General features: G+C 43.6%; 1 protein-coding gene across 7 annotated transcripts in view; it reads right to left on the reverse strand.

Annotated features, from left to right (window-relative positions):
- Positions 1–26,240, reverse strand: part of syt1a (synaptotagmin Ia) — a 262,791-nt gene that overhangs the window by 118,370 nt on the left and 118,181 nt on the right. For 6 of the 7 annotated variants that reach the window (XM_034673889.1, XM_034673884.1, XM_034673883.1 and 3 more), the window contains one exon: positions 9,319–9,417. The exons of the other annotated variant lie outside the window; for it this stretch is intronic. The gene's annotated coding sequence lies outside the window, so the exon portion shown is untranslated. The remainder of the gene's footprint in view (positions 1–9,318; positions 9,418–26,240) is intronic. 7 annotated transcript variants of the gene reach the window in all.

The following is a 26,240-nucleotide window of genomic DNA, read 5'->3' on the forward strand; positions in this document are numbered from 1 at the left end:
CATTTTTTAAATGCACCTATACCTACATCATTTTCACTGGCCTGTCCTTGAACACATCATAGTCTTATGTTGCCTCGTTTAGCTAGCCAACAAGCTTTATCCCACTGATTTTATCCCAGATTTGAAACTGGATTACTTTTTTAACTAATGACACTTGATTCAAAGTTTGGGTTTGGTTACTACGGCTGCTTTGAGTGGGTGAGGGAGATGACTGTCCTGCAGCAGCTGTAGCTGGAGTTATCAGAGTAACCAAGGAGAGTTTAAGATGGTGCATTTTGTTTGCTGATGTGTTTGGCCATTGAGGTTGTGTTCTTACCTGTTGACTGGCAATTAAATAAGACAATTAGAGTCTCTTTGTTGAGCAGTGACTCAATGTAAATCCCACAAGACTCAAATATTGTTGTTTTCCAGTTTAGAATCATGTGTGTCATAGGACTGTGTTTGATCCCCGTCCCTGCAGTGAAAGTTCTCTTTGGTGTTCTGCTCACGTCCCCCTCTCCTGCTGAAAGACTTCACAATGCCGGAGGTTTTTAGAAGAGTGGCGTTCTCTCCCAAAAGAAAAGCACGGCCCCTGATTGCATCCTGGCTGTTTTATTCAAACCTTCCTTTTTTGCAAGTCAAAGAAACTCAGAAAAAAAGGTGAGTTTCCACTTTGAGCCTCTCTGAAAGGCTCACTTGCCTCTGCACTCCCTCCCAGCAGGAGGAGGAAGAAACTTGCAAAAAGCTGTGAATTCTCTTTCTTCCCCTCAGCCTTCAATCACAGAGACGTAAATCACACGTTTCTGCACATGAATACAGACGCTGTTTTGCTCGCATTCAGGGCTGTGCACGGCCACTGTACGCCCAGAGAGACGCATCTGTAATGGGATCTTTTCCTCCATAGTGGACCTCCTGGATGGGGGAGCTGATAATATACTCCCGAGTGGACATCTAAGATCAGTGATTACCCTCCATTTACTGCAGCCGGCCCTCCTTCAGGGCATGTCGATGCATCAGAGACAGGGTTTGGAGGAAATGCCTGATGTGGAGATAACCTCCTGGCTTTTCTTTTCTGTGACGGGCTTTTAACATGAGAGATCCTTTAATTGCTCTATAACACGACTGACTGGAAGGTCACAGGGATGGTGACACCAGTAACCCTGGTGAACAGGGGGAAGGGGAGCAGCTGGAAATCTAATTTTTGGTCAAAACAGAAGCAGAGTACGGACGAAGATAAAGACTGTTGTATTCTTGTGAATGGTGGTGTAGAAATCAAAGGCCGTGATCGACAGGAAGCAGCATGATGGAGGTGTGATGAGTGTAAAATTGCTTTTTCTTTACAAAGCAGGAAGGACGGTTAAAGACGAGCCTCAGGGTCACATAGAAGAAGCAGCCTCTCACTTGAGACAGGGTCAGGGGTTAAGGATGCAACGTCCTTAAAGAGACGAGGGAGGGTGTTACTTTTCTTTATCTACATGTAAACTATTGACAGAGCTTAAAAACATTCACATTTAACTGTTCTTTTTGTAAAAACATTCACTTCTAAATGGTCTGGTAATTATTGATGTGTTAATTCAAGGACAAAAATATCAACTCTAGCAATCTACTCCGGTTTTCTTGCAACATGATTGGAAGTTTCGGACAAGACGCAAATTAACAAGTGAGGAGAATTTAAGTATTTACTTGCATGACGCTGGGATGCAAGAAACCACCAGTGTGAAGATTCTTCTGATGTAGAGAATAGAGAAATGGGAACAGTAATGTATCCATGCCAGTGTAATGTTTGTCTTCTTGCAGTAAGTGGGAAACCAGAACTGAGAAGTTTAAAATCTTTACTCTGGGTGAAGGTTTGGAGAAACCACAGGGATCAGATCTACACTCTTTGTTATTCTTAACCATGAAACTAGCACAAATCTTGAGGCACAACAACACTGTCCCAAACACTCCATTAGGGAAAGTGCTTTCAGTGATTGGTCACAGGAAGTGAAAGCATCATTTCTGCAACAGTATTATGTGATTTCGGACGTTACACTCTTCTGATCCCATGATGACCTCTCTGACCTTGGGGTCAGGATGAAGCTGATGGAGACTGGATGATTCATGCTAGGAGACAATTTAAAGAGTGTTTGTTCAAACCAAAACAAGAACAAGAGTTCCAGTGTAGATTATTCACTTCGTCAGTGTGTTTTCTTTCTTTCATTCTTATCCCACATTCTGAAGCCTTTACTCGGTGCTTCAACTAGCAGGTTGTTGCCATGCAACATTTACGTGAGATGCAGCTCCTCAGTGTCTTCTTACCTCTCAGTAACCTGCTCACTGAGAGCTAAAGAAAACCCTGTCAGCTCCGCCTCCTCCTCTCTCTGTAAACAGAGGTCTCTGGTGAATATGCAGCCTTCAGTGGAGTCACAGCCGTAGTGATAAAAGTCTGTTTAAGCTCAGAGGACTGATTTACACAGCAAAGCCACAAGGACGACAACTGCTGCGCAACAAGATGGAAATGCATCCTAACACTCCAACTGCCTCCCTTCATCCAAAACTTCCCTTTAAGTCTGATTCACGTCAGCTCCCTCAATACTTGACAGCTGATGATTCTTTCACTTTAACCCCTCACATTCAGCAGCACACTAACAGGTTGAAATTAAAGCTGGGTTTTTATTGTAGAATCAGATCCTGCCTTTCTTTTGAAGCCAAGGAAAAAAACTTGTTCCTGCTACTTTTCTGTCTGTGTTGGACTACAGTGATGTCTTATACATGCACACCTCTGCTCAGAGCTTGCACACGCTGGATACTGTATACCATGGAGCTTTGAGGTTTATCACCAATTTTAAAACTAGGACTCATCACTGCGTGCTGTACTCAAGAGTAGGTCGACATGGTGAAATATTGGCATCTTCTAATCTATAAGTGCTTCTTAGGTCTACTTCCCTCTTACCTCTTCACCTACATAGCACAAAAGAACTCAGGAACTCCTAATCTTCAATCTCAGGATCTCTTATTAATATCTGTTCTGAGGGTCAGGACTGAACTTGGAAAAAAGGCCTTCAGGTTTGCTGCTCCCTCGACCTGGAATGCCTTACAAAAGGATCTGAAACTTTGTGGTCTGATAACTTTGAATGCTTTCAAGCAGTCCTTAAATGACTTGGAGGCAGATGTATCTGTCTGCAGATGTTTTCTTTAAATGTAACTCATGCTGTTTTTCTGGAGGTATTTGTTGTGTAGCAGTTGTAAGCGTCTGCTATTTGTATTTATGTCTATTGTAACTTTGTCAGTGTGCTGCTGCTTATCATGGCCAGGACTCTCTTGGACAATAGATTTTTAATCTCAACGAGCATTTCCTGGTTAAATAAAGGTTCTAAATAAATATGAAAGAAAACACTTCCTGACTCTTCTGATGGAACTAAAGGAGGAGCCGACCTCATCCAGAGTTACCTCCGTGGTCAGGTGAACTCACTCCTGACCTGTCGGCCTGACACAAGAAAATTAACTTGCACTTGGCAGCAGTCTGGATTCTCTCTAACCTGCCATATATGTCTGTCCTCTCACTGGGGGAGTCTTCAGTTTGTGATCCATCACAGCGCCTGCAGAGACAAGGACGTCCCAGAGGAGGAAGAGCGGAGCTGAGAGAACCAAGAGCTGAAACTGACGGCGTTGATCAGATATTAGAATGAATATCTGGATGTATATATTTCCATTAATTATCTGTAGCAGCTCTGACAACACTTTAGTGTAACTGAGCTGTCATGGTATAAATAGCTGAGGATGAGGAGGAGGAGGGGCAAAGAAGAAGAGTTGAAACGCATGGATGCCTCCCTGTTCATGACACCATGGCGCCTGACAAACACAGTGGCACAGGCATTGGCCTCTTTGCTGGTTAATAACACACCAGTGGAGAACACTTAACTCATGCCTATTCAATTATGCTAATGCATACATATACAAATGACCTGGGTTGGTTATTAGCCGGCTCAATTAGGGGACATGTGTGAGGGGCTGCAGAGGGAGAGAGAGAGAGGAAGGAGAGGGAGAGAGAGGAGTGACGGGTGGTTTGTTGTCCAATGGTGATACCAGGAGCCCCGGGCGAGACTTGTGCCGCTCTTATTGTATCCGTCGTGGTGCGTGGGCTGGAATGAGGGGGGGGGTCTACTCTTGGAGGACGTGCATGAAGCCACAAAATCGATGTCATGCTGAGTCCAGGCGTGCATATTCGTGTGGACGGGCGTGAGCGGTAAAGCATGACCAGAAGAGGCTCTTATCTTTCAGCTCCTCTTAATGTACGAACGCGAGGACCAGGCGAGGAGGACAAAGATCACAGAGCAGCGTACGTTTAGCCTTCATCTAACAGCACTTACACAAACAACCTGCTTCCACATCTGCTTCCACACACTCTAAAAAAGATGTTAAATACTTCTGATTCATTCATGAAGCAGAGTCACTTACCACAAGCTGCAGAACAAAAGACGGAGTCACTATAATGAGAGATAATCTGACTCTGGAGAGCTTTCTGTTTTAATGCTCTACACATATGCACCGTAGAGCCGTGCATTCAAATCAATAACATGCATCGACAAAGCCATAACTGACTCATGCATTCAGAACAGCCAAAGCAGATTAATGACGGTGATTCTCAGTGTGAAATGAAGCATGTTGCTTTGAGCCGCAGTGTTTGTCTTAGTGATGATACACTAATGCTGGAAAGGGCAAAGAAGAAGAAGAGAGAGGCTTACAGTCACGATGTGTGGATGTGATCTTCTTAAAGGCTTTGACCTCCGGGAAGAAGGTCGACTTCTCAGCTCTAGTTTCTTTCAGTGAGATTACATAGAAACATAGAAGAAGTAGCAGCAAGCAAAAATGAACCCGTAACCTCGAGGAGTGTTTCAGATGAATGGTAAGTATTAATATGTACCTTGTCAGATAATTAACTAGACTAATTGAGTATTGATTAATTGATTGTTAAGAATGAACTCAAACATGTTTTTTTGTTTCGATTTTCCATCACGTCGATCAAACATCATGTGGTCTCATATTTGGTTCAATTATCAGGGAGGTGTTTCAAGTTTAAAGCATGTTTCAATGTGAATCAGTTAAAGGTGTTAAAGGCGGCTGAGTGACAGGTCTCCACGAGTGCTTTTTTATCTGTAGCTGGACTCAGGACTAATGATCCGTTTGCGCTCCCTGCTGACACAAGACCACAAACACATGCTTATTTTTTCTCAATAAGAACGAGTAGACAGAAAACTGGACACTGTGAGTCTGAAACATGTTTCCATTCAGTTCCCTTGTTGCAGTAAATCCACATGTTGTAGTCTGGGCCTTCACTTCATGTGACTGTATGTCCAGGGAGATTATTTATTACGTTGATATTTAGTGTTTAACATTTTGTACGCTTCAATACGGTCCTTAGCTATTTAATACCGTCAGTTATAAAGTTTGTGTTGTGAAGGAAAATTTGATTTAGTGGGAAAAACACATTTGGCATTATTTTTGACATGGAAAACGTCCAAGTTGTTTTCATGATTAATCGATAATTGATTGATAACATTTCCGAAGATAGCTCTCAAAATGTACATCCCTTATGTGTACATAATGAAAAAGTGACGTCTGGTTTTCAAAAATGTTAAGTCTGTGGAGATTTTTTAAACAGGAAGTAAAAGATAAATGCACGGCACATGCCACTGAAGTGTGAGCTACGTAGATTTCCAAATAGTTCTCATAGTTCTGGATAGGGATGATCCAAGGAGACTGATTTCTGTGTTGTTTAAAACTAGATTTAAATTCTGACAAACCGACTAGTCTCGAGGTGAGAAACATGGCTAAACCATAGACTGTATAAATAATGGACGTAGTATCCGTGACGTCACCCATCTGTTCCTGAAGCGCTGATTCAAGGCCAATCGTCGGCGGGAGCCATATTGGAAATGTTGAACTCAACCAAACTGCTGTTGAGCGATTGTGATGTAAAGAGGTGGGCTTTGAGCCTCCTCGCCAACAGCTACAGTGTTCCCGCCTGTCAATCAAGTCAGCTGTGCCTCTCATTGGAAGACTCCTGATCTCAATATCTTTGAAATTGCCATTGCAGGTTGACGTCCACATACCTGCACTGGTCACGCCTGGCTTTGGTCTCTTTATGCTTGTTTTGGTGTTCATCATCATCATGAGTCTTCAAATCCATTTTTAACATTTGCATTATTCCTGTGACTTGAAGCTCGTTCATTAGCATTTGATTATTTTCACAGCTGCTGTTTGAATAAATCTGACTGATAAATAAAAGACTATAGAGCTGTAAGAAAGTGATTCAGGAAGGCAAGCCAACACTGATTTAATGCTCCAGTGAACTACACGCACAGCTACAAAGAAGCTCAGACCCTGTTTGTAGGCTTTGCATATTTGGAAACAGTGATTATTTACCCAGGCTACCTGGTTAAGTACCGAGCACAGCTGGCTGTGGACTCAACTGACAGTCAGTGTTGGTTAGCAAACACGGACAGATTAAAGCTGGTAAATGTTCAAACACTGCTGTTCCTGCTCCTCGGGCTGCAGCACCTTCTTAAAACCTTGATTTGAAATCTGTCACTTCTTACATTTCATTATCTTATCACTGTCTGAATAATCTCCACAAGCAAGTGAATATCGTCCATCATCTCAAAGCTCTACCCCTGTCAGTGTCATGTGATTCCTGGGCCTCTGTTCCCCTCTGGTGCTAGACTGCATGGCATGGAGGAGCTGTCCACGAGAGGTGGTGCTGAAATTTTACTCCCTCCCTCAGTTCAAGGGCGCTGTCCATGGTTCTGGATCAGCGCTGCATGGTCTGAGCACAAAGAGAGAACAAACAGATCTACCGTTCTGCTGGGTGGGTGACTGGGTGGAGCAGCTTGGACCTTGTCTCAACTGGATCTGTTCGAAAGAGGCAAACACGCCAGAGTCTCAGCAGGCAGGCAGGCAGGGAGCTCCACGCCCTGTTTGCTTCAGAGCTGTCACATGTGACAGCGTCATCTACAAAGGGATGGGGGGGCTGGAGGCCTGAATACATCACTTAGATGGATACAAAACATGACTGTAGTTGGGGCTGCATGGTAGGAGGAATATCGCATCTCTCTCTGGAGAAGCGTGATCTCAGTGATTTCACTCAAATGTGTGAATTTCACAAATCACATGTGCAGCTTTTCACCAAGCGAAAGCATCCCCGGCTCTTTCATATCCAAATTCAGTCCTTTGTTTCCCTTGTTCTCACACACACACACACACACACACACATCCTAAATGTGCATCCAGAATGGCTGATCCCTGCTCACGTGAGGCTGACCTCTCTCTCTCTTTCTTTCCATCCTGTGCTTCCCCGGAGTAGAAAAGCCGGCCAATCAGAGTGGACAGGGCAGGAGTTGCCGCCTGACACTCCGGGAAGGAGAGCTGGAGCGAGCGTGGTTAGAGGGATTGGGTCAGAAGTATTAGACACACCAACACACAGGAGAGGCGTCCAGATCTGCAGAATCGCCCTTTAAGACCAAAAAGTCAAATTTATCTCAAACTTTAACATCCTTAGTTCCATCTTTTTTGCAGATTTATGAGACTACTCATTTCTGTCATATTTTACCATCCCTTAAAAAGCCAAACACACACTGTGACACTGCAAGGTTGTGTGAAGGTCAGCCTCCAGCTCCACCAAACTCAGGCTGAGCTGTGTTCAAGCAGGAGGCGTCACAGCCTTTAGAAAAAGTAAAACACTGTATGAATGGGACGAATGAATGAGTCCTGGAGACGCTCATTAACTATTGATGCTGCACACACACCACACACCATGGAGGCAAACACACACACACACACACACACACACACACACAGAGGAACAATGTTGGAATATGTGCCAACGTTTCTCCAGAAAAGGATTCAATTGTGCCGGCAAAGAATGGCTTCAACAGTTTCTGTAAATGAGTGCAGATTATACTCATAAATCCAATGCCAACAAAGGTATGAACACAAAAGGTGAGCAGATTCTCCACTATGGGATGAACAAATCCATTTCTCCCAGGCGTACTGGATGTGAAAAGGATTTATTAGAGCCCGTAGGAGAAGAAAAGCTTTGGAAGGTGGAGGGGGAAAAAAAATGAAGTCAAAATGAGAAAATCCGAATTAGTCTTGTGTTTGAAAAGACTGCCGGCTTTCACGGCTCGTTCCAGCACAAGACAATGGAGTCAAAAAGACGGAAGGGGGCCATTTGAAGCCTCCACAATCTACCAACCTTTAACTCTTTCATGTCTTCTAAATGAGAGGAGAAGAAAATAAATAAAAAGAGGGATGTTATTAAGAAGAGGGAGGGCTTTGTTCAGCCTCTGGCTCTGTCGTGAATGTCTGTGTTTAATAGTCTACTGTACGTCAGCATGCATGAGTGGACCGAGGGGAAGGGAAGGGAAGAGAGATGGGGTTGTTGGTTTCAGCTGAATGTTGGATAATGAGGACGGAGAGAGGGAGAGAGGGAGAGAGGGAGAGACGGATAGATAAGGAACGACAACAAGAGGAAATGACAGAACAGGAGAGAGGGAAGTGATTGGATGGCTGCAGAACTTCTTATTACACCGAGAAACAAAGCGGTGTGTTATGGAGCTGAACAGACACACTGCTGACTGTTACACATCTTTTATATTTGCTTGAGAACGAGCTGAAACTGTCCTGACTGTCCATTTAAGTCGACCTAACCTCCATGAGAGTCTGCTGTGATCACCGCAAAAACCTTGAGGTGTTTGGAAGCAACGAAAATTGAGTAACTGCTTCATTTAGTGCGTAAAAGTTGGATCTGGATCTTGGTAAAAAACATCACTGTGTCATATATCTGTCATGTTACGAGTAAGAAAGGTTTCCACTTTGGTTAGAAGACTTCTTTCTCAAAGATTGGACTCTTGTGCGCTTGTTTTTGACAGCCATCACATCACATCAAATCAATCACACCTGGTCACGCTCAAATCTGAGATCATTAGGACCAGGCAACAAGAAAACAAGCTCCACAGAGACTTCAAGAGAAACTGTATCTTTAAAGGAAAGTCAGCTCTGATCAGGAGTTAGATTTTTTGATGCCGCTGTCATTTTAGGGGAAAAAATAAATCTGCAGAAGAAGACAGAGAGAAAGAAAAGAAGCGCTACAAGTCACTCCAGTTTGTGTCTCTTCATGTTTGACGTTCCCTGACATCTGTCACCACGCGTCCTCCTTCTCCACAGCCCGGCTCCTCCGATCACATTTACAGTACGGTGTCCTCAGAGCTGAGTTTTGTTAACACGTGCACCAAAAAACAGCAAATTCTGTACGTTTCAGCACAAAGCAGCAACCACACAGACGCACAGTGCTTCTCTTACCTGGCAGCACGCTGTCTTCCCTGGGTCCTCTTTACAATCCCAGGAAGCAGGGGGTTTCACACACTCTTTGGATTGAGGGGAGCTGAGATTCTTGTTGCTCTAAAGTAGAAAAAAAAGAAGAAAAGAAAACTGAAAAAGCAGCGTCCCTTCCTTTTCTTTTCTTTTCTTTTTTCACGCGGCAGCTCGGGAAGCACTCACGACCACACGCTCCAACAAAACAGCTCTGGCAACAAGCAGCTCGCTATTCCTTCCCTCTCTCTCTCTCTCTCTCTCTCTCTCTCTCTCTCTCTATCTCTGCCTCTCTCCGTCCGTGACACTCGCCTCCTCTCTCTTCCCGCCCACCTACTCCAGCACCCGCCCCCTCCCTCTCTCTCTCTCTCTCTCTCTCTTTCTCTCTCTCTCAGACAAAGTGCACACATGTCCCCTCTTTTTCTCAGCTCACTATTTTCTGTCATTTGCCCCCCACCCACTCACACCTTCTGCTCCATGAAAACAAATATCAGTTGGAGGGTACTATTAGGTGTGTGTTTCTGAACACTTTCACTCAAATGTTCTTGTTTTGTTGAGATTTCATCCAATAATTCTCTTAGAGTAAAAGAAAGCACACTTCAGAAAGCCACTGAGAGCTCTGAATATCATCTCCATCTGTACGTCTCTCTTTAGGTCCCACTGGTGAATCTGATTCTGCTCACGTGCCATTCTTCAGACGGATAGTCAAGGGCATTCCCAGAGAAAGTGTATGCTAATGCCCCCGCCTCCAGGAGCCGCCTGGCCTCCCCTCAACTCTCAGCCGGACCAGATGTGTCTCTCTGATCTCTCGGGGATGTGAAGTGAAAGGAGGGGGGGTGCAGGATCGAAGGCAAAGAGGACCAGCAGTAAAAAATCTGCCAAGCAGTCGGGTCTCATTTGACCGCTGAGATAGACACACAGTGAGGCCAACAGCAGCTGAGGTGACGGAGGTGTGGATGTTTAATGGCGCTTTATTGGCATGACATGCAGGAGTAATCAGGCCCGCTGCCAGAGTCTGATTCCAGGGATGAGAGGGGGATGATAGTTCCAACAAACAGACTTTTATTACATCTAACGACTGACAAAAGACCATCATGATGATCTAGATTACCTTTAACATCAGTTATTATTCTTCAATTAGAGCATTCTGTCATTTCGGACTTTCATAACAGATGAACGGCCTTCAAACATTTCAGTTCACAGAAAGAAGACGAGTACTTTAAACATCATTCAGCTAACTGTGTCAGAGAAAATAAAGAAAAGAGCAAAGTAGCAAAATGAAAACAGCCTTTGAAGACTTGAAGAGTGTCTGAATGTTTTTAATCTGAATGAGCAGTGGCAGCATTTAAAGATGCAAAAGGAATATTTACAGTTTTTCCTTTACTTCTTTTCAGCTTCATGTTTACAAAACATCTTATTAACTAACTTTAAGACGACAGGAGACTGAACTGTTGAATAGTTGGTGTCAAACTTTTTGTAGGAAGCTGTGCATAACGCAGTGACAGTACGTCGATCCCTCCAGTTGGCAAAAAACCTGCATTAACTTATCGGGGCTTATGTCCAAGATTCCCCACTCTTGATTAAATACTTGGTTCTGATTGGTCAAAACCATAGACTGTATAAATAATGGACGTAGTATCCGTGACGTCACCCATCTGTTTCTGAGGCGCTGTTTTGAGGCCAATCGGTGGCGGTGGCAGCCATATTGGAAATGTTGAACTCAACATAAATGGAGTGCCGCCTGCAAGCTAGTTCAGGCAGACAACTCGAGCTGCACTCAGTCATACTGACACGTCATCATCCTCCCTATCAGCTGATCTCAACATCCTCATTTGGCGGTCTATTTAAGCTGCATGTCTCCCCGTCTCTGTCTCTGCCTCTGCTTTGCAAGTGCTCCTGCTGTCCTGCTCAGTGCTGTGTGCAAACTTTGTACCCACCTCCTCCCCGGCATCCACCTGCGGGCTCCGAGGGGGGTTAGTCCTATCTCATGGCTCCTAAATGTATGCATTTAAATAATGTATGTTGAGTAATGAGGTTCGGAGCCCATACACCAAACACAATACTGTATGCTGCAATAAACTTTATCTTAAGTGAACGTGAGTTGTCGTACTGAACTGCTGTTGAGCGAGTGTGAGGTAAAGAGGCGGGCTTTGAGCCTCCTTGCTAACAGCTACAGTGTTCCCGCCTGTCAATCAAGTCAGCTGTGCCTCTCATAATGGAAAACTCGTAATCTTAATATCTTCGAAATTGCTGCGTTATGAAAAAATGCCGCTTGGTCAAAACCCAATAGCAGCAGCAAAAGTAACACCAAGGACGACCTGATTGACCCACATCATATAAAATACATCCATGGAGAGGAGTCTGTCACATTCCCTCTTTGCATGTTGACACTGTGTTAAAAACATTAGAATAGAATGGAATGGAATGCTTCTGATTGGTCAAAACCCCATAACAATAGTGATTAATTCTCAACAGCAAAAGCAGCACTAGGAACAACCTGTTCCACAAATCAGTCTATGGAAAGTAGTCCATCACATTCCCCCTCTGCCTGTTGACACTGTGGTAAAAACCTTAGTGTGGTCTCAGGTTGGTCTTGAGAGTGAAGAAATAATGACAGTTAGCGGGTACAGATGTGAGAGCATCCTGAGGAGCTACTGGACCCCAACCATCTTTCAGGGGTGAGGCATGACCCCTCCACTTCACGTCATTATCTTGCTCACCCTGTCAGGAGTCTGATTTGAGTTACCACCCGCTCATTATACTTTATGCCTTACAGGTGAGGTTCAGTGCCAACACCAAACAGTGATATTTTTTATACTTTCTGTTCTATCCAGAAACCATGAAGGTGAAATAAAGTCAATTAAGCTTTACCCTGCATTAATCCTCATGTTGTGTTCATGTGATTCAGCTGTTAACTGTGAATAAGACTCGTGCAGCACCCTGCTGCCGTTGGTCCACTCTGCTCTCTCTCTGCCCTTTCAGCCAGCCACTCATTTCCTCAACAGGTCACCTCGCAATCAATCCTCTCCCCATGAGATCTTTGCATCTACACTCAGAGTGATTGCATGTTTTTGAGCGCTGATTATTTACCACACATGTGAACGTTGGCCCTTTTCTACTCTGCTACACTACGTCCGTTTTCTTTGTTCATTTGTCGGCTGAGAGAGGAGCAGGAAGCAAACTGTAACTGTAAGATACACGACTGCAGGAGTGAGCAGATGTTACATGTGTGTGTGTGTGTGTGTATGTAGAGAGCCGGCGTGTAAATAAAGTGCATGGTCTGATAAAGCGCAGCGAGGCACATGGCACTGTTGACAACACACACATGTAGACAAGCTCGCAGACATGGAGCAGAGACAGAGGCAGAGCAAACAGGGAGTCTGGGTTAATGAGTAACCATGAACACCCTGCCTGGACACTGCACAGCTTGCTCCTCTGTTCATAAGCTCTGGTTCACCGCCTCTGTGTGTGCCATGTGTGTGTCTTGTGTCATGTGGCCGTGTGGGGATCGATCACCGGGTAAGGCGGTGAGGCCGGTGCGGATTTGTGGCCCAGCGGTGTTATAGTTCAATCCTAATGAGCAGGGAAGGGTTGTGTCCATGCTGAGCGGTGTAGGTCATCCTCTGTGGAGAATATTTTTGTTGTTGGTCCCTTAAAAGCCAGCCGAGCACACATCCCAGCGCTGCAAAGGGCAAACGCTATCTCAGCTTGGGGCAGAGAATTCAACTTTTCAGAAAGCTTATCTCTCTCACAAGATACATAAAATGTTTGGCTGAACGTTTCCTCTGAGAGTAAATACAGTGGAAACTCTGCGTACAGTATGAGTTGCTGAGAGATTAGTGGCACAGGGAGACTGCAGGGAGCAGTAATGACTGAGCCGCGTCTCCAGGTGCAGATTACTGCCCTCTGTGGACGTCACGGAGCTCTGAAGGTGAAGCTTTTATCTGCACCGACTGTGAGAGACAGAGTGAGGTGAAATGTAATGTTTCTGCTGGTCATAATTCATTCCCTCAACAACGTGGAAACTTTAGAGCACGGCATATCTTGTTTTCAGAATCTATTAAAGCTACCCTGTGAAGATTTTCACTAATTTCCCTCGACTTAAACAACATACTGATTGACCAATATCATAATCTTCAGTGAGGGTGCAAGGTAGGAAACATATTCAACACGTTTGACCTAAAGGAAACCTCATGTATCAGAATCAGAAACAGAAATACTTTATTTATCCCAGGGAGGGAAATTGGTTCATAACAGTTGCTCTATAAACAATAAGTTAGACAAATACAATAAGAAGCTCTGTAGAAAATAAATACATGGTTGAAGTACCCGGAGATCAGGAAGAGGGCACTCTGGTGGTCTGACTGGAGTCTGGCTCTGGCAGCGTTGAGAACGTTGGACGCCGTAGTCGGGTTGGCAGAGGGGGGATCATGTAAACAGCTACCAGTCTGACATGTGAGATCTCCCTGTGCAGATAATATGGTCGGAGGCCCACAGCACTCTCGGTGCTATCCCGGTCTGCCCGGACAGTCTGGAAGCCGTCAATGGAGACGCTGTGGTCGGGAATATCCTGATGCAGCCACGTTTCCGTGAAGCACACCATGCTACATTCCTGAAACTCCGTCTGACTCCTGGCTAGTCCTGTTAGCCCGTCCATCTTATTGGCTAGAGATCTCACGTTGCCCATGATGAGAGAGGAGAGACACGGCTTCTATCTTCTCTCCATGAATATGTTTGTATATACAGTACATGCAGTGTTTGTTCAGATGTGAGCACTACATACTTGTGCGTTGATGTGTCCGAGTCGCACAGAAATACATTCTGCCAAAATGCTTGAGGGCAGTGCGGTCTCTCTGATAGATGGGCGCCTGTTTTTGGCCCCACTACGATCTCTGTTTGCTTATTCCGAGCGTGTTATGTTAACCTACAGCTGATACATGTTACTGTTATCATACAGCAATGATTACAGGGATGAATAGAGAGGACACGTTGAAGGAGATGAAATACACAACCGATGTGCAGGGATTCTGGAAGTGCTGTAAATGCAGGAAATAAAATGCCGTGGAGCGGACCAATCACAATGATTCAATGCGTAGTTACATTTTGGAGGAGGTGTGCATGACGGCTACATATGTAGGTCTCTGTGTAGACACCAGGGGCCTCATGTACAAAGGATGCGTACGCACAAAAATGTGGCGTACGCTCTTTTTCACCTCAAAAGTTCAGAGTACAGTATCAAGTTCAGTATCAAGTTCAGATGTATCAAGAGTGAAATGACTGTGGAAATGTGTGGTGCCTCACGCCAACTTCATGGCTGGCGTACACACGTTTCTACAGCTGTTGATCCTTGCGCACAGATTCATACATATGGGATATTTTTGTGCGTAGGGTGTTTTCTGTATTTGATCGTACGCCATGTTTCAGTAGGCAATCCATTAAGACTTTGTACATGAGGCCGCAGAGCTGCGCAGACCTACGGCGTAGGCTATGCAGTCAATTTGATGCAGAAGTAATCAGGCTTTAGTTTAGGATTTGTCCTTGTGTTTCATGCCTCTTTCCTCCCTGTCTGTTTTCTGTATTAGCTATAAGTTATCCTATGTTTTCCTCTTGTTATTAGTGATCCATGTCTTGTGCTGTATATGTGTATTTTCTGGTGTTTCTTAGTCTAATCTATTGTGTTCCTGTTTTAATTTGTTGTTCTTACTTCCTGCCCTTGTGTGTTTCCCTCCTTTTTGATTAACTTCATTTTATTCACGCCTGTGTTGATGACTCTGTTTCCCCTCTCCTGTGTTGGAGCATCTTTCTTCTTCCTTGCGTCTGTGTGTTGCTTTCTCCCAATGCTTCCTTGCATTCCCTGTGTTTTGTTTTGGATTTTTGGATGTAGTTTCTTTGTCATTTGTTAAGTAAGTTTTTGTTTGTGTTTGTTATTAAATCTTATTCTGCACGTGTCTTCCTCTGTTTTTCCCCCATGGTGACAGTATAGAGGTAAACTCCAACAGTACCCTGATTTGTTCCTATCTGAGAGGACTGGAGTTTGATTGTGGTTGGTGGTGTGTTCGTGATGAAATGACGGAGCCAGCTTCATTAATACAAACATGACGGCTGTGCTGTTTGATTGACACAAGACGTCTGAGAAGTGTGAAACAGAAAGACCAAATACTCACAGCTTCAAAGTAAGACAAGGTGAAAAGCATTAGGGACCACATGAGTCACTGAGAGAGAGAAATGATGGAGAACATAATGACCAAAAGTACTTTGGAAACAGTGCATCGGCACTTAATTCCATCGAGAGCTCTTGAATTTGAACAAAAGTCAAGTGGGCACACTTCAATATTTCACAAGAAACAGACGAGAGATATGAACCGAGAAGGTATAAAAAGCTAATCTCTCCAGCAGCGGCCCGTCAGTGGTCCAACCAGACGAGCAACAGACGCGAGGCGGAGGAAGAGAGAGCAACAAGGTGAAAGAGGAATGAAAAGGGCGAATGGCATTTAGAAGAAGAAGGCGGTGAAGAAGGGGAAATGACTGAACAAAAAAGACAATTTCCAAAATGTCAGGAACATTTGGATGGTCACCTTTAGACGTAGTAAATCACCAGCCTTATTCAACACCGAGAGAGGACCTGAGGCTTCAGGACACAAGGTAGCAGACGAAGCAACCTGCTGCTGACTTCACATGTTAGACACAAATGTTATTGCTCTTAAATTATATTAGGTTGGGGTAACAACATAGAAATGTACTTTGTCTGGTTCAGATTATGATTGACATCCTGTAGAAACTGGCAGAGCTCCCAACCTTTGTCCTATTCAGACACTGTGGAGGAGGGCTGACACGAATATAACAGCAGCAACATGGATGAAATTCACAAAATGTTGTCTTGACTTTGAACAAAATAGTTTTATATCTTTACATTCATAACATAACATAACATACCTCCTTCCTCCTTCAGAAGGACAGGGAGACGTTTTCCTGCTAAAATCTTTCACCAGCATCACTCGTGGAAAACAAGGTGACCGCTCACTCTGCCAACACACATGGTTTAGATACTTAAAGACATTATCTGTCCTTGGTGGCATATTATGCATTCGCTTCTACTTGGGAATTTAATGAACAGATTTTATTAGCTAAAGGTCAATGTTTAAAGGCCCAATGCAGATATATCTTAAAATAGCTTTTAGAATACCTAAAGATGTCAACTAAGCAATGCTAAAGGATAAGGAAACTAGAGGTGTGCTCATTAAGTCGACTAAACAACTGAAAGTCACAAATAAGCACCAGAACTCCATGAGTCATCAATATTTTTATGACTGTTGGCCTGAAATGTCGGTCATATGTTGTGTCTAAGCTGTAGCTAGGCCTCCCTCTACTAGCATGGGCTGTAGCTCTGGTTAATGTCTGCTGCCATGATGCTCTAAAGCTCTACTAAACAAGCACAGGTGACAGATGTCATCTGGTAGCACGGCGTGGTTTGTCAGTATGTTGATTTAGTAAATGGAGATAAAGTTGTATGTAGGCTGTGTCTGGTTAAACTGACATATAACCACTCCACCAGAGCAATGACCCCCGAAACAAGGGATAAAACCAAAGGTGACCCAGCCTTTGTTTTTGAATTTTTAAATCCTCTCTGAGGACACACCTCTTCTCCCTGGCTTTTAATCAAGGTTGAGTGGACATGTGGCAAAATCTTAATTACATTTTAATTTATTTTATTCTATAATATGTTATTATATATTTTCATTGTGTTTATGTATCTTAATATTGTTTCTTTGGCATTGTTTTGGTTATTTTTGTCATTTGTGCTGCTTTTAATCTGTCCCACACTTTGGTCAACTCTGGTTGTTTTAAACGTGCTCTATAAATAAAGGCTGAGTTGAGTTGAGTTGAATGAGGAACCAGCACAGGTATGAGGATGTTAAAGCAGCAAGGAGGACTGGAGGCTGGTGGAGCTAGCTCTGACAGTGGTAGACACACTCTGTGAACTAATTTGGCAGCTCTGTGATCCTGTGTTTAGCCAGGCTAGATTGGAACTGTTGTCTGAGTGTTTTCTTGTCTTTAGAGTACTCACTTAGTCTCAATTATTTTTCTCCCTTTAAACGACTCATAGATATGTGACATCTAGACCTTAAACTTAAGATAAACCAGTACATTATTATGGCACAGTATTAGTTTCAAATAAAAATGAACTTACAAACTAATCTCTTGTTTTTTTTCTGTGTAACTTCGATTCAGAAGAGTCTAAAAATGTTGAATTTTCATGACCTCTACATTCACACTCAGCATCGTAATCTTAATTCACAAAACAGGAGACCATGACCGACCTCCATGCTCACCAGCCTGATGGTTTTTGGCTGTGAAGCGTTACCCTCAGCCTCTTTAATACATCCAAATTGTGGTGCTATAGCAAAACCAAAGTACCAGGGCTAATTCTCTCTGAGACAGAAACATGCACTTCCAAATGGAGGAAAGTATCCCTAATTACAACTGATGCTCTCATTTAGTCTGAGTCTCTCAGTCCTCCCTCCCTCCCTCCCTCGTTCCTCTCTCTCTCTCCGTCTCTGAACTGCTTCAGGAAGCTGCCACGAATCACTTACAGCTTATAGCTGGATAAGTGGCTGTTCAAATATGGAGCTATTCAGAGAACTCTTTTCAATACACACAGATGCTCCTTTCACCAACAGCCCTGCTCCTCTCTGCAACATGAGGAAGACACTGTACTCGAACTCAAAACAACACCCTTACACACACACACACACACACACACACAGATGTACAGTACACACAGCAGCACACACACCAAACACCTGCTGGGGTTACTGACTCTTTCCAATGGCACTGATGTCACGCAGATGTTTGGCTGGCACTCGAGGTCACAGGAGGAGCAGAGAGAGACAGGGGAGCTGCTTGTTTCCCACACATTGATCATTTTTAAGCTGCTATCAACTCTGCTGTTTTAAAACTAATTTAAAGGACAATGACTGTGCTGTTGTTCTCTCTAAGTTTTATGCATTACTAAAAACTCCTCCTTTTTGTGAATATTATTATTAGTACGATCTTTTCATTGTAATGTATCATTGTTAAATTTACTTGTAAGATTGTAAAAAGAACTTGGACCTGCGTACTGCTGCATAGACAGACGTTAATAAGTATAAATTATGGGTATGTTGTCAAAAAGCAAAGGGCTCCATTATTTCAAAGCTCAGTAATCTGCCTGTTGTGAGCATTCTAAAAAGGAGCCTGGTGTTTCTTTGATTCTTGCATTTCAAAGGGAGACTTTGTTATGATAACAAAGCTCTCTGCAAACTAAATTAACACTGTAATCAATGTAAGATTTCAAAGAGTGAACATTGTGCTTCAGTGAAACTCAGAGCTGGTACACAAAAGGTTCAGAAAGAAAACTGCAGTGATCTGTGTTTTGTATAAAGAAATCATTTCATGTCACAATCTTACAATAAGATACAAAGCAATATGAAACAACATGCTCTGCTAAGCCACGATATGATACAATAAATGTTGATAATGATACGTCATGTCATGATACGTTATGTCACGGTTATGTCACGATATGTTATGACACAATACGTCATGATACGTGCTTTCATTATACGTTATGTCAAGATATGTAATGACATGATACATCATGACAATACGTCATGACACAATACGTTATGTCAAGATACGTCATGACACAATACGTCATGACAATACGTTATGTCACGATACGTTATGTCAAGATACGTTATGTCAAGATACGTTATGTCAAGATACGTCATGACACAATACGTCATGACATGATACGTCATGACACAATACGTTATGTCAAGATACGTTATGTCAAGATACGTCATGACATGATACGTCATGACATGATACGTCATGACATGTTATGTCATGACATGTTACGTCATGACATGATACGTAATGTCATGATAAGTTGTCACGATACGTCATGACATGATACGTCATGACATGATACGTCATGACATGATACGTCATGTCACGATAAGTTGTCACGATACGTCATGACACGATACGTAATGTCACAATAAGTTGTCACGATACGTCATGACATGATACGTAATGTCACGATAAGTTGTCACGATACGTCATGACACGATACGTCATGACACGATACGTCATGACATGATACGTCATGACATGTTACGTCATGGCATTATACATCATGACTTAATATATTGTCATGGAACGTCATGATACATCATGTCATGACATGTTATGTCAAGATACGTTATGTCACGATACTTTATGTCACGATACGTCACGATACGTTATGTCATGATATGTCATGATATGTCATGATACGTTATGTCGTGAGACGTCATGATACATTATGTTATGATACGTTATATCATGATACGTCATTTCAAGATACGTCATGTCATGATACATTTATGTCATGAGACGTCATGATACGTTATGTCATGACAGAATTAGCATTTTGCTAATTGACAGAGTGGGACAATTAAAAAGAGCAGCTGTAAAGTAACTACAGATACATTAATCAGATATTTTGTGGTTGTTGGAGTTTAAAATAGGCAAACAAAAGCCATGGTCGTTGCTTCACCAACTTAATTTATCGCAAGACAAGGTTGTTTTTACAGCTTGTTACGTCGCCCCCTGGAGGACACAAAGAAAAATAAGTGCTGTCCAATCTATAAGGTTAGTAAGTTATATCATTTATAGAGGAGTGGCTTGTATTTTAGGGTTTTAACACCGTAGTTAAACGCACTCATACACTTATACTGCAGTAAGGAGTCACAACACAAAAAGACGACCCTATCAATGTGCTCCTACCCTTAATTTAAATAGAAAAGTCACCAGAGGATATCTAGATAACCCCGTTGCTTACTAAAGATGATCTATTAGCATGCTTCACAGCTTTATATCCTCTCCTCCTCTTCTAACTCCCATCAAAAGACGCTGCAGCTCACAGAGGTCACATCAGATTCATCTTCACCGTGATAATTACGACATTCTTATGGAGAGATGAGTGGCCCTTTTGACCTGAGAGTCCTCTTGACTCACACACGCGAGGAAGAGAGCAACGTGAGGGGAATTCAGTGCGACTGATGACTGGAGCCCTTTGCACTGAAAGACTGTATGTGAGGACACACAGTACAGTATGGAGGGAACACATTTTCATCTCGCAGATGTGTGTGTTTTTGGAGACGGCCCATGTCTGGGATGGGATCGAGGAGTCAGCGTTAGAGCGCCCCGGGCGGGGTCTGTGTAGGGGGCTCACAAGGGGGATTAGCAGGGATTTAGAGAGCAGTAATTACCCTTGCCCATGGAGGGTCTGGTAATTTAATTACCTTAGCCACAGTGCTACTGCCCAGCAACACAGAGCCTCCAAGGTCAGGGAGTGGAATTTCAGAGGATGCTAAATTTGTTTATTAAACCATTTCAATGAATACTCCACTCTGATTGGTCCGTTATGACATTATACTGTCTGTTATTTCTTCATAGCAGATTGGAAGCTGAGATGTGTTTTATGTAAGATTTTTTTGTACATAAGCAAGCTTAAAAAAATGTATAGCTGCATCAACCGGAGAACAAAATGCAGACTGACCTGACAGATAAGAGCCTGCTGTGAAGGGCTACTGTGACTTCTGTGGTCCTGTTCACCTTGTCTCAGTTTACCAACCATGATAAAAACTCAGTTTGACGTTGGCTATAACAGCTTAGTAGGTAAGATGCAGAGTCCAGAGATATAACAAGCCACTCACTGGACATTATCACTTTAAATTCTTGTCATAAAGCATGCCTATTGTGTATTTATGAATTTTTACATGAAAATTGAAAGTCATAAGGATACTTCATGCATTATGCATCATATTTGATGTATAGACAGAGTTTTTCTGTATGATTAAAGTCACACACCATCATTGTAAAACAATGGGTGCTATTTTTATCTTATAGAAAATGGCATTGCTTTGTGCTTAAGGGGAGAGGGCATGTTGCAGAATGTTAGCATGAATATAAATGAACCCTATCACTGTGTGTGTATCGAGGGCACTACAGTCTGTGAGTGGTGTGTTTATGGTTGTATGTACGGCTTTACTGACAGGAACTTTAACCCAGGGACTGAAATGAGGCAAAGTAAATGTATTTTATGGATGACGTTGTGACATAGAGTTGATTGGTGGCTAAGTGAGAAATGAGCTGAGGTTAAAGAGTAGTGGATTTGCAGAGAGAGGGAGAAAAGAGAGAGAGAGAGTTTGGAGATGTGTGGGAGTAGCAGCAGCTCCCCCGCACAGGAGGGTAAGTCACGATCCAACACTGAACAGCTCAAACTGACACGCCATAAACACGCCAACAACAACTCCTGTGTAATCACACATTAACCGCACATGTTCCCAACTGAGAAATTAAGCAAAAGCAATGCCCAACATGGCACTGAAACTCTAATTATCCACTAAAAATCCCCTCAAGCTACGCACTAAATTCGTCCTGATGCCACTAAAGCTTCAGATTTGTCAGCAACTGTCATTTTAAACTCAATCATTCATGTTAGTTGGATCACCATTAGGCAGAGTCACCGTGAGTTCAATAGATCCATAAGCTGCAGTGAGAAGATAACGGCGCCAACACACCTGCACGCTGCACAAGCATCCACACGAACACTGATGCACAGTGACATGTGAATGTGGACTCCTACACACGTCAGCACCTACAGGAGACACACTCCACCCAAACCACGTCATGCCCCAACACCAAAGAACTCCAGCTGAGATAGTCTCAGCTCTGATATACATTAATATCTTTCTCTTGGCCTCCATGAAGGATATTAATAGTCTTTATCTGTTCTTAAATCCTGCTGTTCTGTTTCTTTGTGTTTCCTCTGACTCATCCCGGCTCCATGATGAAGACTTTCATTATCTAAACTTCCACAGCAGTATCGCTGAGCCTCATAACAGGCGACCAAAATAATGATCCTTCTCTTCAACCAGTTAAAAGAAGCAGAGGGAAAATATCTGTTGTTAAAGCAAAAACTCTTTGCTGGTTCCTCTGCTAACATTTCAAGTACAGAATTAAAATCACAAGCGGCTACGAACAGGCCATCGCACAAACACCGTCTGATGTGCGCCACGGCCTGATGTGCACCACGGCCTGACTCGGGGAGTCCACAGGATGCGTGTGCGCCGCGTTACGGCTGCGACACGGCTCTGCTCCGTCCCGGGGCTTTCGCCCTGGTCCATAGGATGCGTGTTTGGAGCGGCGCGCACTCCGGAGCAGGAAACTCAAGATCCCTCGAGAACTCCAAAACGCGCGAGAACAACACAGTATAAACTTTTCCTCGTCCATGGTGTCGGATATCTTTTGAGACTGACGTCTGGCCCGATGCCACAGGTTATGACGTAATGTTGAAGAAGTGGTGAAATTTACGATCTTGTGTTTGCACATGGTGTTTATTTTGAAAGTGAGCGGATGTTGCATACGATCCTCGTGCCTGACTTCCGGGATAGTTCGATCATTTCTGTGTCGATTGACGCATGCTGGGCGCGGGGAGCGGCGAAAATAGACTCCCCGCGTATCTCTGGCAGAGCGGCGCGGCGGAACGCTCCAGAGACGGAGCTGAGACGCGCCGCAGCGCGCCCTGTGGACTCTAGAGCATTGACTTGAATGGGAACCTATTTGCTGCGACGTGCGCGGCGCAGCCGTAACATAACGCGACGCATCCTGTGGATCTTGGGCTTGATGTGCACCACGGCCTGTTGTGCACCACCGCCTGATGTACACCACCGCCTGATGTACACCACCGCCTGATGTACACCATGAGATGGACTGACGCAAAGTGGAAAGTGTGCTGTGGTCTGACGAGTCCACATTCTAAGTTGTTTTTGGAAATCATGGACGTTGTGTCCTCTGGGCCAAAGAGGAAAAGGACCATCCAGACTGTTATCAGCCCAAAGTTCAGCATCTGTGATGGTATAGGGGTGTGTTAGTGCCCATGGCATAGGTAACTTGCACATCTGAGAAGGCTCCATTAATGCTGAAAGGTACATACAGATTTTGGAGCAACATATGCTGCCATCCAAGCAATGTCTTTTTCAGGGAAATTATAACTAACTGACCTTTCTAAAGGTTAGATTATACTCAGACAGTCAAACTGAGCACAATTATTTAACAAGGCTAAACACGGGATAGTAAAGTCTACTTGTAAACAATGACAAACACCTTTACAGAGTAAATCTAAGGTTAGCAGAGCTAGCACCACCAGCCTTAACGTCCTCATGCCTGTGCTGGTTCCCCATTGCTCTGGTGGAGTGGTTATATGTCAGTTTAACCAGACACAGCCGACATACAACTTAATCTCCATTTACTAGATCAACATACTGACAAACCACGCCGTGCTACCACATGACATCATCACCTGTGCTTGTTTACATCCAGGTAGCTTTAGAGCATTATGGACAGCCCAGACTAGTGGAGGGATATCCATAGTTTTGGGAGGTACAAATCTCTGACTTGTAAACTCATTTAATCTGACGGCTGGCTGCTCTGAAGGGAAGATCAGACATTACTGCCGAATCAAGAGATGCAACGCTAGAATGAAATTATCATCAGTTTTTTGATATAATCCCTCTTTCTCTTACTTTTTCTACTCCAACAACATGTCAGTCTAATATCTACACATGAGATCAGTCTTTTGAGCGACTTTGCTCATGCAGTCTGGTGAGATCTACAAAAGATAGTACAGTCCATGTCAGCACAATCGTCATTACACAGGACTGAATCTGTCCGTCAGACACCTGTGTTTAGGAGAAAACGTCCAGACAGATGTTTCCTGGGACAGCGGAGGATGATTGATGCCCTTATTGTACATCCGGTGTTAAAATGCCAGACACCCAAGGGGTTTCCTTTTCTTCTATTTTGTCTTTTTCATCATTTTTTCTACCTCCCCTGAGAAGCAGAGGGGAATGTGGGATTGGCAGCTTTCCAGAAGCGAGTCGATCAGCTGACATGTATCACAAATCAGTGGAATTACCTTCCTCAGCAGCCCAACTGGAACATGTAGAAGACATGAGCAGCTGCTGCCAGATCCCCCCGTACGCCACCTGACGGGTGTGATGCTATCGACTTGGCAGAATTAGGCCACCTCATCGAGCAATAATTACAACGGGAGATCTTAATCTCAAACGTGAGAACGAAAGCAGAGGGACAATTGGAGGGAAAATCTCTGTCATGAAAATGTTCCCGGTCACGTCAGCTCTCCTTGGAGTCACACCCCGCTGCTGTGAAAAAAAGATCCCACCTCTATTCGTCGCCCCATGGAGTCACCTTGACGCTGCCCTTCACGGCCCTCCATCACAACACTGCATGTGTCAGAACACATCTCACACTCCTGTTTATTCATTCAGGATGAAGTGATTTTAGAATATACACCTTCCCCCTCCTCTCATAAGGAAAGAAACCCTCTCCACTCAGGACTAGACGTTAATAAGGAGGCTCATGTTAATGATGATTCCTCCTCTTTAATCTGCACAGGATGAATTAGAGCACAAGAAAAACAAGAAGTAATGAAACTGAAGAAGTAACATGGAGGATTAAAATACAACACTCAATTGGATTCAAGTCTCTATCAACACAGAGCTGTCTTCATTATTATACAGCAGAAATGTGCACTGGATTTATTTCATAATGAGTGTTAGGATGGGGGACCAGTCTTTGATTTAAAGGTCAGATAGTTTGGAGATGATAACTTCTTGTTTAACCTGCTACCAATACCAAACTAACTTCAACGCATGTAAGAAGGCCATCAAAGTGAAGTCAGACTAGGTCAGACAGTACGATCAAATAAGAGGAGAGAGTTCTGGAGTGTCTTCAGCAATGATATTCAGATCTTAATGAATGTCCTGTCCCTTAAATGTATTCATAGAGTAGTATATGTAAGGGATAATGTGCAGTGAGTGGGTGTTATGCAGATTGGAATCATAAAAGGGTGAGCAGGGACTCAATGCCAACTCAGCTACCAATTAAGTAAAACCAAGATGTCTAAAAATGTTGATTTGAAGTTGATTTTGTTGTTCAAAAATAGTTTGGTGGGGCGCCGTTGGCCTAGCAGTCTAAGTGCACCCCATATACAGAGACTACAGTCCTTGTCAGAGGTCACAGGTTCGATTCCAGCCTCGACCATTTGCTACATGTCTTACCAACCCTCTCCTCCCCACATTTCCTGTCTCTCTTCACTGTCGTATCAATTAAAGGCAAAAATGCCCCAAAAATTTAACTTTAAGTAGTTTGGCTATGGGTAGCGTTAGCCTAGCGGGTTAGGCTTGTGCCCCATGTACAGAGGTTACAGTCCTTGTCACTGTTTCGACCCCCTCCCATGACTATCTGCTGCATATCTTCCCTCTATTCTTACTATCTCTCTCTTCGGCTGTCCTTTCAAATAAAGGTGAAAATATACCCTCCTAGATAACACTAAAATCATTAATTTACACAGCTCCAATATCAGAAGGACTCAGGCCTCCGAGTGACACCAGGCAAGCGGTCTTACGTACGCCACATTTCCCATGCCCGCTGGACAGGGATTCGGCGCTGGGCTCTTCCCTCTTCGCTCGCCACTACTGATGGAATCCTGGTTAGTTGAATTTCCTGCGCTTAGTAATATGTTTAAATTCAGCGGGTCGTCTTGTCTGATATGAGGTCGTAGTCAAAAAAGGAGGCAGCATGGCCTCCCCCCCGAACCCACAATCCCTGCAGTCAAGCAGGGAGGAGGAGGACGAGGAAGGGCTCAAACGTCACATTTCATTCATGATAAAGTCACAACATTTGTGTTTTTCAACTGATGCATAAAAGACTTCAGCTCCAGATTAAGGTCTTCTACCCAGAGTGAGATCTTTAATGTTTTTGCCACAGTGTCAACAGGCAGAGGTGAAATATGTCGGATT

The sequence above is a fragment of the Notolabrus celidotus genome, chromosome 21, assembly GCF_009762535.1.
Source record: "Notolabrus celidotus isolate fNotCel1 chromosome 21, fNotCel1.pri, whole genome shotgun sequence".
In the NCBI taxonomy this organism is placed as follows: Eukaryota; Metazoa; Chordata; class Actinopteri; order Labriformes; family Labridae; genus Notolabrus; species Notolabrus celidotus.